At 45.9% G+C, this 10,467-nt stretch overlaps 1 protein-coding gene across 1 annotated transcript in view; it reads right to left on the minus strand.

The window, feature by feature from the left end:
* The window catches only part of LOC139061080 (endothelin-converting enzyme 1-like), a 28,750-nt gene extending 23,389 nt beyond the window's left edge, over positions 1-5,361 (minus strand). Inside the window, exon 1 of the mRNA XM_070540556.1 lies at positions 5,109-5,361. The gene's annotated coding sequence lies outside the window, so the exon portion shown is untranslated. The remainder of the gene's footprint in view (positions 1-5,108) is intronic.
* Between the last annotated feature and the right edge of the window lie 5,106 nt (positions 5,362-10,467).

Raw genomic sequence — 10,467 nt, forward strand, 5'->3', positions numbered from 1 at the left:
TGGAGCTTGGTATGCCAAATGGTCCCAAATGAACCCAATTGAAAGTCGATGAGTAATTCCGCGAAACAACAGAATAGTTGATAATAATAATAGCACAATTATAATATTAGTTTTAATGCAAAATCTCTCTGTATCTTGGTGTGATCAATGGAGAGAAGCATTTAGCTTTCTCTCAAGTTAAATATTTATCTTGAAATTTTACCAATTTCTGATGAACCACTGCTTGGTCAACCACTTGGTCAACCAAATTTTGTTCACATATATAGTACCTCACATGCATCTCTCGTAGTGGTGACTGTTTGGTATGTCCGTGAAGACAATTGCCGTAGTGCACTGTTCATGTATGAGTGTGCTTCTTGGACGGAGTTTCAGGTATATCTGTGTCACATCAAGGTTACTGAGCATGTGTTGGTGGGCTAGTTGGTTAAGCATGATTACAAAAACGGCGCCGAATAAAACAACACACGAAGAAGGGAAACACGAGACAGCACGTAGGCGCACTAACAACTGAGTGTGTTATTTCTTGACATAGTAATATATAGCTGCTGTCAAAAAACAACAAGAACTAAACAGGGCAGTCATCTGCATCGCACAAGGAAGCGAAGATACAGAATAACATCTTAAGAGTCACTCTCAAGATACGCCTGTTCCTTTGTCGAAAGCGACACTGAGGCTTCACTGATACATTCAAGACCGCGCTTTTTTATATCAAGCGCTTCCAATATCTCCCTTGTGAGTTGTTGGTCAGCTCTGTACAGAACACTGGTTCTATCGAAATATGGGATGCATTATTATGTCAAGAAATAAAACACTCAGTTGTTAGTGCGCCTACGTGCTGTCTCGTGTTTTCCTTCTTCGTGTGTTGTTTTATTCGGCGCCGTTTTTTGTAAACATCAAGGTTAGGGCCCATCTAGGCTTTCTTTTTTCCTTTCCTTTGATTTTCATGTTGGTCTCAAGCCTAATTTAGATATCAATTGGGTTCAATTGTGTTAAAAAAAGCAATTGGTTCAATTGGACCTGTTGGATTTTTGAATGGGTGTGCCAAAACACAATTGGACATATTCAATGTGTTTCAGTTGGAAATTTCCTACTCGTTTGAGCAATTTTTTTTTTATTGGGCGTGGCTACACGGCATATGCGTCATCCGGACATTACGGCCGCTGACATATAGCTTTTTAATACTAAAGTTCATTCTAACATGCTATTTTTTAAATAACTTTTTTAACTTCAAAGTCGCTAAAATGTCGTCAGTTTGTCTGTCGCGTCGCTAAAGAAAGTCACTGGTCGCTAAATAAAAAAATTGTCGCTAAACAAACAGTAAAGTCGCTAGATCTAGCGACGAAATTGCTAAAATGTCAATACTGGCCTAGAGTGTCTGTGTAATTACCATAGCAATAAAAGGGATTCAAGTTTGGTCTGCGAATGTTCATCTTTGATAGCAATTGCAGCAAACTATATTGACCATTGACTCTTTTCGCGGAGCAGTTTGTGCTAGTAAAACGAGATGGCGCTTTCGGCGCCGCGCCGCATGTGCTTGCTGCGGTGAAGCTAGGGAAACTATGGAGCATGCTTTATTAGAATGTGAAGACGTCTACCCAGCGGTCGATTTAGGCACCACTGGCCACCTTGAAGCCCTTGGGTCCAGTGAGAGCAGTGGAAAAGTAAACATGTCCGCAATAGGGATTAGTAAGAGGCGATTGGAGGATTGGTGGAATAAAAGTAGGGAAACGACATAAAACGGAGACGTAGAAAAGTACAGTTCGCAATAGGGGATCAGAAAATTTGGTTGTGGGAGTTTATAGTGTTTTTTTTTCCTTTTCTGTTGTTTAACCTAGGTAGGACATTAGGCAGTATAATAGCAAGAGCTTGGTGGCGAAACCCACCGCCCCGTTCCAAAGGGGACGGTCATAACATCCATCCATCCATCCATCCATCCATCCATCCGCACGTAGCCACAGCGTCAGCGCACGAATATGAAACCGTTACCGCTTCCGCCTTTCTTCTGTGCAATCAGCTGTCGGAAGTTCAACTGAGTCTTTGCTAATGCACTGTGCTGCAATCATATTGGCATAAATCGTGTGCATTGAAGACGTATGCAGCAGTTGTCTGCAAAAATATTGACTGCATGTTAAGGAATCGAATGAATCTGTGTGGCGAAGTTCGCGGACCACTGCTGTAACTGCCCGTGCATGTTACCGTGCCACATTGAGATGTGCGGCTTTCCTCGAGGACGCAGAAATTTGCTCACCCGTCAGCGTTGGATCGCTAACCTTTAATGAAAGTGCTTCAGCCCCGGAACGTCGGCAAGAGTGAGTACCATTGGTTAAACAATGACGAAGTGAGTAGCGCCGCTTCCTGTCATAGTAAGTTCAAGCACAGTATCTACACATATCTACCTCAACTGACACGGAAACTTCCGCCCACTCTATCGCCAACGTATCAAGAATAAGTGAATGGCTGCACAGTTGAATGGGCGCGCATCATATACCTACAATAAATGACGGCCTACACTGATAGCGCATGGATGGTCAAAGCTGAATGTGGCGTGACGGTCCAGAAGAGTAGGCAAGTTACTCGCGATATTAAATCTTTCTTACAAGGTATTACAATGTACAAAACAGCTACGTTTCAAGCCTTGCGCGCGGCAGCACCAAATCTATCGGAACTAAGCTCACCCGCGAGCGATTAGACAGGAAATAATCAGATAGTGACTACACTGGGGAAAATTATTGAGTCAGGAATGTGACGTACAAGCCACGCTGCTTCAACATGTTAGCCAAATAAAGAACTGAGAGCGAAAAAAAAACTTATCCTGATTCAATTCAGGAGCGGAAAGTTCGGATAGCTTGGAGTACATATTTAGCCCCGCTTTTAGAACAAGCACCATATACGCTGCTCGCGCCGTTCGGACATATAGCTTAATCAGCTCCGAAAACGCTTTTGCGTGCTCTCTGGAGCTGTAGCCAAAGCATGTGTCACCGTCTATACGATATTTTCCGAAACAAAGGTTTGCTAAGCCGCACCGAAGTCATACACACCTATTGTAAACACAGAGGAAACGGAGGCTGTTGAGGCAAGCGATGGAGGCGTCACCACGTGATCAAACATGGCAGCGCCCACGGGATCGCTGCAGAAAGGGTCAACACACTGGATGCGGAGTATATATACTTCGGTCGCTGTTCTCTTTCGTGCGAGCCGACGCCACCGTGGCTCCGTGGCTGGGACTGAGTTTAATTTGGTCGCGTTCTGTGACTAGCCTCTACACGTGATATGCGCTATTCCTGAGTCCTTCCATCCTTCCATTTTTTTTAAATTTGCAGATGAGCGTCAAGTTTCCCACCGTAAATCGCGCAGCTAGACTTTCCTTGAACGCACAAATCAACACTTACACTCTGATCGGGTCATGTTCCCATCTTGCCGGGTAGGAGTTAACGGCCGCTCATGTTTTAAACGCGCCGTTTTGAATGCATCAGTTGTCATGACAACCGTTCCCCGCATGTAGCCATCGTTCCAATTTCTTTGATCGCAGAAGTATTTAAAACTAATCCACCCTCGTCTTTCTTTGCTGCGTTCAAACTTGTTCATCTTGCCAGCTAGCATCACTATCGGATTCATTAGTCTTGGCTTAAACGTCCAAAAGCAGAACTGGCAAGGTATCAATCAATCAGTCAGTCAACCAATAACAGTAGGATGGCGTTGCTAATTGCAAGGAATCCTAGAGACCTAAAAATGCACTGACGACAATGGTTGTGCCTGAGCTCCACTTCTCGCCTGAATCAGGTGCTGTGCGTTCAGCGAGTTGTAAACCATGGCCTCTAAGTTATACTGCGAGTTTGACGACAACTTAAGAATTACGTGCGAACTGCGCCAACAAAACCGCACTACGCCTGCTCTATGTGCCTCCGAGAACAAAAAAAAAAAGATAGTTATTGAGGAACTCCGCCATTGAAGAAAGTTCGTCTCGATCGTCAACTCGCGGAAATGAGCGATGGTAATTGTCTGGCGCGTCTACACGTTATCTTTGAAAGTTAGAACCGGCAAAACTGTGCCTATTGGTAGCTTGAGCTAGCATAAGGTAAATATTTCTTTCGCTCGATTATATTGCTTCGGTATCATTAACCACTCATGGCCGGCCAATCGGGCTGGTAACGCATAGGCGGGGCACCACTCGGACCACTGACGAAGTTCAGAAATGAAATAAATGGAGATTATATATAGAGTTCCTATATTGTATTAGGCTTGGGCCGGGATAATGTAACGCCTATTCTATCATATACTTTTTTTTCGCTCTTCGTCAGTGGTCCAACCGGCCTCTTTCTGTCCTCTTGTGTGTTTGCTGTGTGCGTCTTTTTTTTTTGCTGGTTTTTTTCTTAAATCCAGGTGGCGCTCTGTAGTATAGTGTCGCCCCCTGTCAGATCTATGTGTCATCGCCTATGTATGTTTTGTAGTTGTTTAGCTAGATGGCGCACCCCCCCCCCCTTCTGTCACTCGACGAGCATTGGACCAATCGGGAGGCGTCATCTGGCGTGTGAACCCTTTATAAGCAATAAACAGCCGCCGGTCGGCGGAGTCTTCGTTCCGGTTTTCAACGGGAGCAGTTCGCTCCGCGTCTCCTTTACTGCGCCGGCGTTAGCCGGGCGTTCGCTGGTCGGGCCCCCCGCTTGCCTGCCGCTGCCGACACAACACGCTCCACCTATGTGCGTCATCAGCCCTGTCGGCTGGTCATGATCGGTTAGTGATGCCAAAGTAATATAATTGAGTGAAAGTAATCGCTACGTGAATTATAACGGCCCTGAGCATTTGAGCGGCGATTATCGAAGCGGGCCGGAGGACTGCCCCCCGCAGTCCCTCTTACGCGAACGCCTATTCAAACCGAAGTTTATTCATTAGGAATCCTTCGTTAAGGAATCGCTCGTTCGTACATGTAACTTGTTCGAGCCGACTAACGAGTAAAAACAGGAGCAACTTTAGGGATATGTTTTTATACCGCCTTTCCACAACACAGACGTATATTTATGGCCCCTTTCGCGAGAAAGGAGCCGCAGCTTCACTCTTTTGATGAAACATTCACAGCAGCTCTTTCGAATGGAACGGTATTGCGGACTTACGAGTGGGACGGTCTGCGAGGCTGCCTTCTGGGATTTCTGGGGTACCAGTCCGTGTCTGGTCCGTGCCAGCTCGCCCGGCCTGCTGTCTCGGTCCAGGCTTCGCAGGGCTTTTCCGGGATCCCCGTCCAGGGCTCCTGGGGGACTGCTTCCCGCTCGCGTGGCGAGAACTGGGACGTCCCTTGGCACTGGCGGTCCGCTTTGGTGACCTGGATGGACTTCGAGGCACCTTCGGCGACTCCATGGCGCTTGTGTTTCTTCTTTTCCTTCTACCTCTAGATATGCAAATCTGTCTCGAGGGCTGGAGACGCAGTGCGATATTGTTGTTGCCCTCGAGATCAGTGACACGTAACCATTGCTCGCGTATGGAATCTATAGATCATTTTTATAATCGTGTCGGTGGCTTTCTACTCATCGAAAACTGTGCCTAAAAATTCCGCTTCAAAATTTAGGATTGCCTTTAAGCACTACTGTTATACTCTCCCTTGGAGCGTCAGTATTGGGATGCAGCCACAGGAACGTTTGCCCAGCCATTTATAATTTACAATTTTTTTATATGGCACAAAAAAGCCCTGTTAATAGTTCTTAGTTTACACAATTGATTTACTTCTACTTCAATTAAAGAAATTCGAGGAGTAAAAGCCCAAATTCACAGTTTAAATCTTTCTAGTATGGTTATCCAAAATTTAACTTACTCATGTTTAAGTATATCCCTTATATTATGTATTTCAGTAACTTTTTCCTTTCTTTGTTTTTTTTTGTTGGTACCCTCATCAATGAAAATCTTATTAGAATATTGATCACTACTTTATCTCATGTATTGGCCGTGTACTTTTTCTTAAAATATATATTTATTTGAATTTTTTGTGTTATTTATTTATTAACTAATTTAGTTCATTTTTTTCAGTCGTATTACCACCCGATTTGCCACCCCATCCCATAGTGGGTTTGTGCCATTAATTGAGGCATCATCATCATCATCATAATCATCACTGCCATCATCATCATCATCATCATCAGCTAGTCCTGTGTATAAGATGATTTCAATAAGTAGGGAAGAACTTTCGAATAGAAAATCCGGTGAAAATTCGGTGACGCCGGAAAATCGAGCGGAAAATCCGGTGACGCCGTCGGCGCCAGCGTCGGCGGAGTTCTCCGTGAGCGAAAATTTCTGCCTATATTTAGGTATACGTGTATGCCACGCCTTTCTATATGACATCATATATGTATATGCGGGTTATTTTGCCACACCATTCTATCACTAAAGTTGCTCATACGTTCATACGCTTACATTCTTGACACGGTTATTCCTCGACGTGAAAGAAAACACCGACAGCGTGTGCCTTTTGTGTTAAATATCTTCAGACTTAAATATTTAAAGTGCGAAACAATAACAGAAACCTGAAAATGATGTAGTTTTCTTTTTGTGCGGCTGTTCACTACCTCCGGGTTCGGCCCACGCGAGAGGCCGCGTTACCAAAGAGCTCGTCTTCGAGCATAGCGTTCGCCATCAGCGTTTCCCGGTAATAAGTTGCAGCTACCGGGAAGCGTGAGAAGCAGTCAGGGATCTTTGAATGCTATCGGCGTTCCACATCTTAAAGGCGAAGCTTAAGCGTGCTCCAAAATTTTCCTTGTTCTAGACTATACAACGTCTGTAGACGAAACTCAGTAATGGCTATATTTCATTCGATCGATTGCGGTGCATATAGACCTCTGCACGGGTTATTGACAGGAGTTCTCTGAACACAATAAGAATGCAACATTTACAAGGTTTTCAATTCCACAGGTTATCTATGAATAGTTTGCATACCTCGCTAAAAAAATCTATAAATATTCTGTAGACTAAATATGTGTTAGCCAGGCTTCTGTCGTGTGTTTTGACATAAATGCGTAAACGACTTGATATAACTGTTGTTTTTCAGGCGTAACAACATATCACAGGGAGATGAAATTTCAACAAATAGCTGACAGACAACTGCCATTGGGAGCGGTACAACGCTTGCCTAGCAATAAATGCGTTTTTTTTTCTTTGTTAAAATGGGCCGATTAATCTTTCCGCGTTCTGCAACCATTCCTCTCTCTGCTACTGCTGCTGTACAGATATTAGAGCTTTCTGTCAAATAAGAGATGAATGAAGCGCGCGCTGACATCGTAGTATGATTTGCAGCTAACATTGCACGTACTTTCCCGCTTGCTATGACGTTGTTCAGAAATTTCCATTCTGCTAGTGGATCAGGCTAACCGGGAGACCGGAGCACAAAAAACGCATCTTGGACTGCATGAATGATCTCCAAGTAACACAGCTGTGCATTTACCTTTAACTTGACGGGGCCCCGGACCCCGTCAAGCTGCTTCAAGGCAGCTTTTTGTCCCCGGCCTTTTTCTCTTGGAGAAATAAATGAATCTTGAATCTTGAATCTTGAATCTTGAACTGCACCCCATAGTACCCCGTTCCTTTCCCTTCCTACTCAGGTGGTAATTACCAAGAGGGGAAGTCGTACACGTGTATAGGAAATAAAAGGTTTCTACGACCAACACGTACCGCACCTTGTTCGTGCACTAAGGACCGAAAGAAAACCATCTGCGACATGCATGGATAGAAACCGTACAAGTTTGCAACTTCCTGAGTCGCAATCTTCATAACGTGATTAGTTAGGAGGCTTGAACCTGCTGTGTGCCCAACATTGATTGGGTTTGCGAGGATCTGCCGAAGGACATTTTGCAATCTGTCACTCGCTATTGAGGCTAATTAAAATGACATTTTCTTCCATCCTGCCCCGTGGGTTCTCCCAACCATCTGACTGTAGTTCGAGTGTCGCCCACCAGGTGGATCTTCGTTCGCAAGTCCTGTCGTTCCCGAGCAGCGCAGCAGCTGCGGCGCCTCATCGCCTGCCGTGTGCGCTGGGAGTCGTCGCACTTAAGTCGACCGCTGGGAACGCTGTAACGTCGCTGTCGGAACACAGACCGGCGTGTGGCGTAACGCCGGTTGACGCGCGGCCTCTTCTCTTTCTTTTATCGGCGCTGCCTTCGCGACCTTCCCGCGCCCCATCGCGGCGACGTCTGCGCTTTTTGTCTCGGAGAACATTGCACGGGGTAGTCCGCGGCGGACGTCTCGGTGAAAGGAAGCTTATAAAGCACGCGCCGCGCTCTCGCCCCGCTACTTGTAAGGCTCAAGCGCTACCCCCCCTGCAGGCGGCCGTTGATTGTATCGGGCCATGTAACGAGCACGGAGCGACAGGCATCCCGATTTCATTCGAAGTTGTCCGCGCCCCGGTTATTCGTCGACTTTGTTACGAAGCAAACGGTGCTCGATTAGCGTTCGAAATTGGTTGAAAGGGTCAGAGCAACATGTGTCTCGCGCTGTGAGAGTTGCTAGTTACACATCAAACCCGGCTGCGAAAGAGACACGCGGGGATGATCCCAGAGTGTTGAAAGCAGGCCTTGACCCATGGGCGCTGGGGCTCGTTCCGTATGCAGGGTCGCAAGGTACGTGGGCGTCCGAAGCTCACCCTCGGATGCTTGTGTGCGGCGTACGTAATTCGGCTTTCTCTTGAATACGCCGTGAGCATGCGCCTTTCGACATTTGCAAGACAGTGTGAGGGGTCGTCCCCTGGCTCTGAGCGCGCGACCCTCGGAGGAAACGCACAAGGCGCCCCCTCCTGGAGGTTTCGCGTTCTATTCTCCTTGAGAGCAAGCAGGACGACGCCGAAGTGAGACGAACACAAGTATACGTACCACTTTTGTGAGGAGCGGCCACGAACATTTTTTTGAAAGTTACCTATAACCTTTTCGATGGATAGGCGCAGGAACTACAGGACACATAGGCGCATACACCGCGCAATTGGAAATTGATGATTCAACTGAAGGTTACCTCGCAAACGTGTTTTACCAACTCCCTGGTGCTTGAACATTCACTGCAAGGTTGCGGAGTTGGCTGCCTTGTATAGCTTCGTCGCCACCAACATTTACCGACCCAGTTTCGCGTTGATAAAGAAATAAGAAAGAAATTGAAGGTAGTGTGTCATTTGGTCCGGTTTAAATTGTGGACCACCTTAAAGACCGCTTGTGTTGAGGACCTCCCAATGACTTTTGGTGGCCGCAGTGTTTTGAAACACTATGCAGAAAAGGGCATAGTGTGAAACACATGCAACATATATGTGGCGATCGAGAGGTGGTTATATATGTGGCGATCAAACGCGTTTCATTTTTTTTTCTTGAACTTGGTCGAAAGCAAGAAGAATTCGTTGGATACCGAAAATTAGGTGTTCACACCAACATCGAAGCAAGACTCGTGCAGCAAGCCGCCGCACAACGTCGAAACAGCGGAACTTTCTCGTACCAACTGAATTTTCGCGAACTTAACTTATGTTTTAACTGAAGATACTAAACCACACGTACGCATCTCCAGAGCCCCCACAGTGTAAACGAACTTTCTAACGGAGCCTGTTGAGGGGTGCCATAACATTGCTAGGAAATGTTGACAAAGGTTGCACAGAAAAAGAGGCAATTGTACACCGAGACACTCAAAGTATAAATCACTGTATAGCAGTCAGCAGTCGCTACTTGAAGTTAGCATTAAATGAACGCTGAAGGGCAATATTTGCTCGACCCAGATAAATATATTACAATAAAACTGTGCTGCTCCGTGAGCCGAATTATAAAGACAAAAAGGACGTTAAAATGGAGAAACCAATGGCCGTTACGCTACTCCGAAATTCCCGCAGGAAGGAAGGAAGGAAATCAACTTTATTCAGGTCCTGCAGGCCACGAGAGTTTTGGGCTCTCATGTAGTGGGACGTCTCCCACGACGGAATCTCCCGGTTCCGTCGTGGGAGCCTTGTGAGTCTCCGTCGTGAGCCTTGTGATGACATGATTTACAGCGGCCTCTGCTCAGCGATAATGGTCAAAAAAAGAAAAAAAATATCACGTTGCCTCAAAATGTAAGGAAGAAATCCATATTGTACCTTAGGGAAACTTCTGAGGCTCATGCCTGAGGCCGAGTACTCGAAAATGTTGTGGAATTCGTGACGCAGGCATGATGTCATCGGTGGCCCTGTTTGGGCGCGAAATGCAAGAATAGAAGAATTCGCTTCATTTTCACTACTAATAACCAGACCCCCGCGCGAGATCGCCGAGAATAAGACTTCGAACAAATTGTTGGTCACCCTACGACGACTTGTTCTCTCTTTAGCGTTCCTTTTGCGCGATTTGAAAGTTTGCTGAAACAACAGAGGGTATGTCTCTCAAAGTTCCGCGAATATATATGTAGGAAAATCACTATTACCACCTCTTCTTCAGTATAAACACTGAAGAGAAGGGTCAATTGCGCTCGGAAATACGGGAGTAAAGCATATTTTACAAA

Source organism: Dermacentor albipictus, chromosome 6 (assembly GCF_038994185.2).
Source record: "Dermacentor albipictus isolate Rhodes 1998 colony chromosome 6, USDA_Dalb.pri_finalv2, whole genome shotgun sequence".
In the NCBI taxonomy this organism is placed as follows: Eukaryota; Metazoa; Arthropoda; class Arachnida; order Ixodida; family Ixodidae; genus Dermacentor; species Dermacentor albipictus.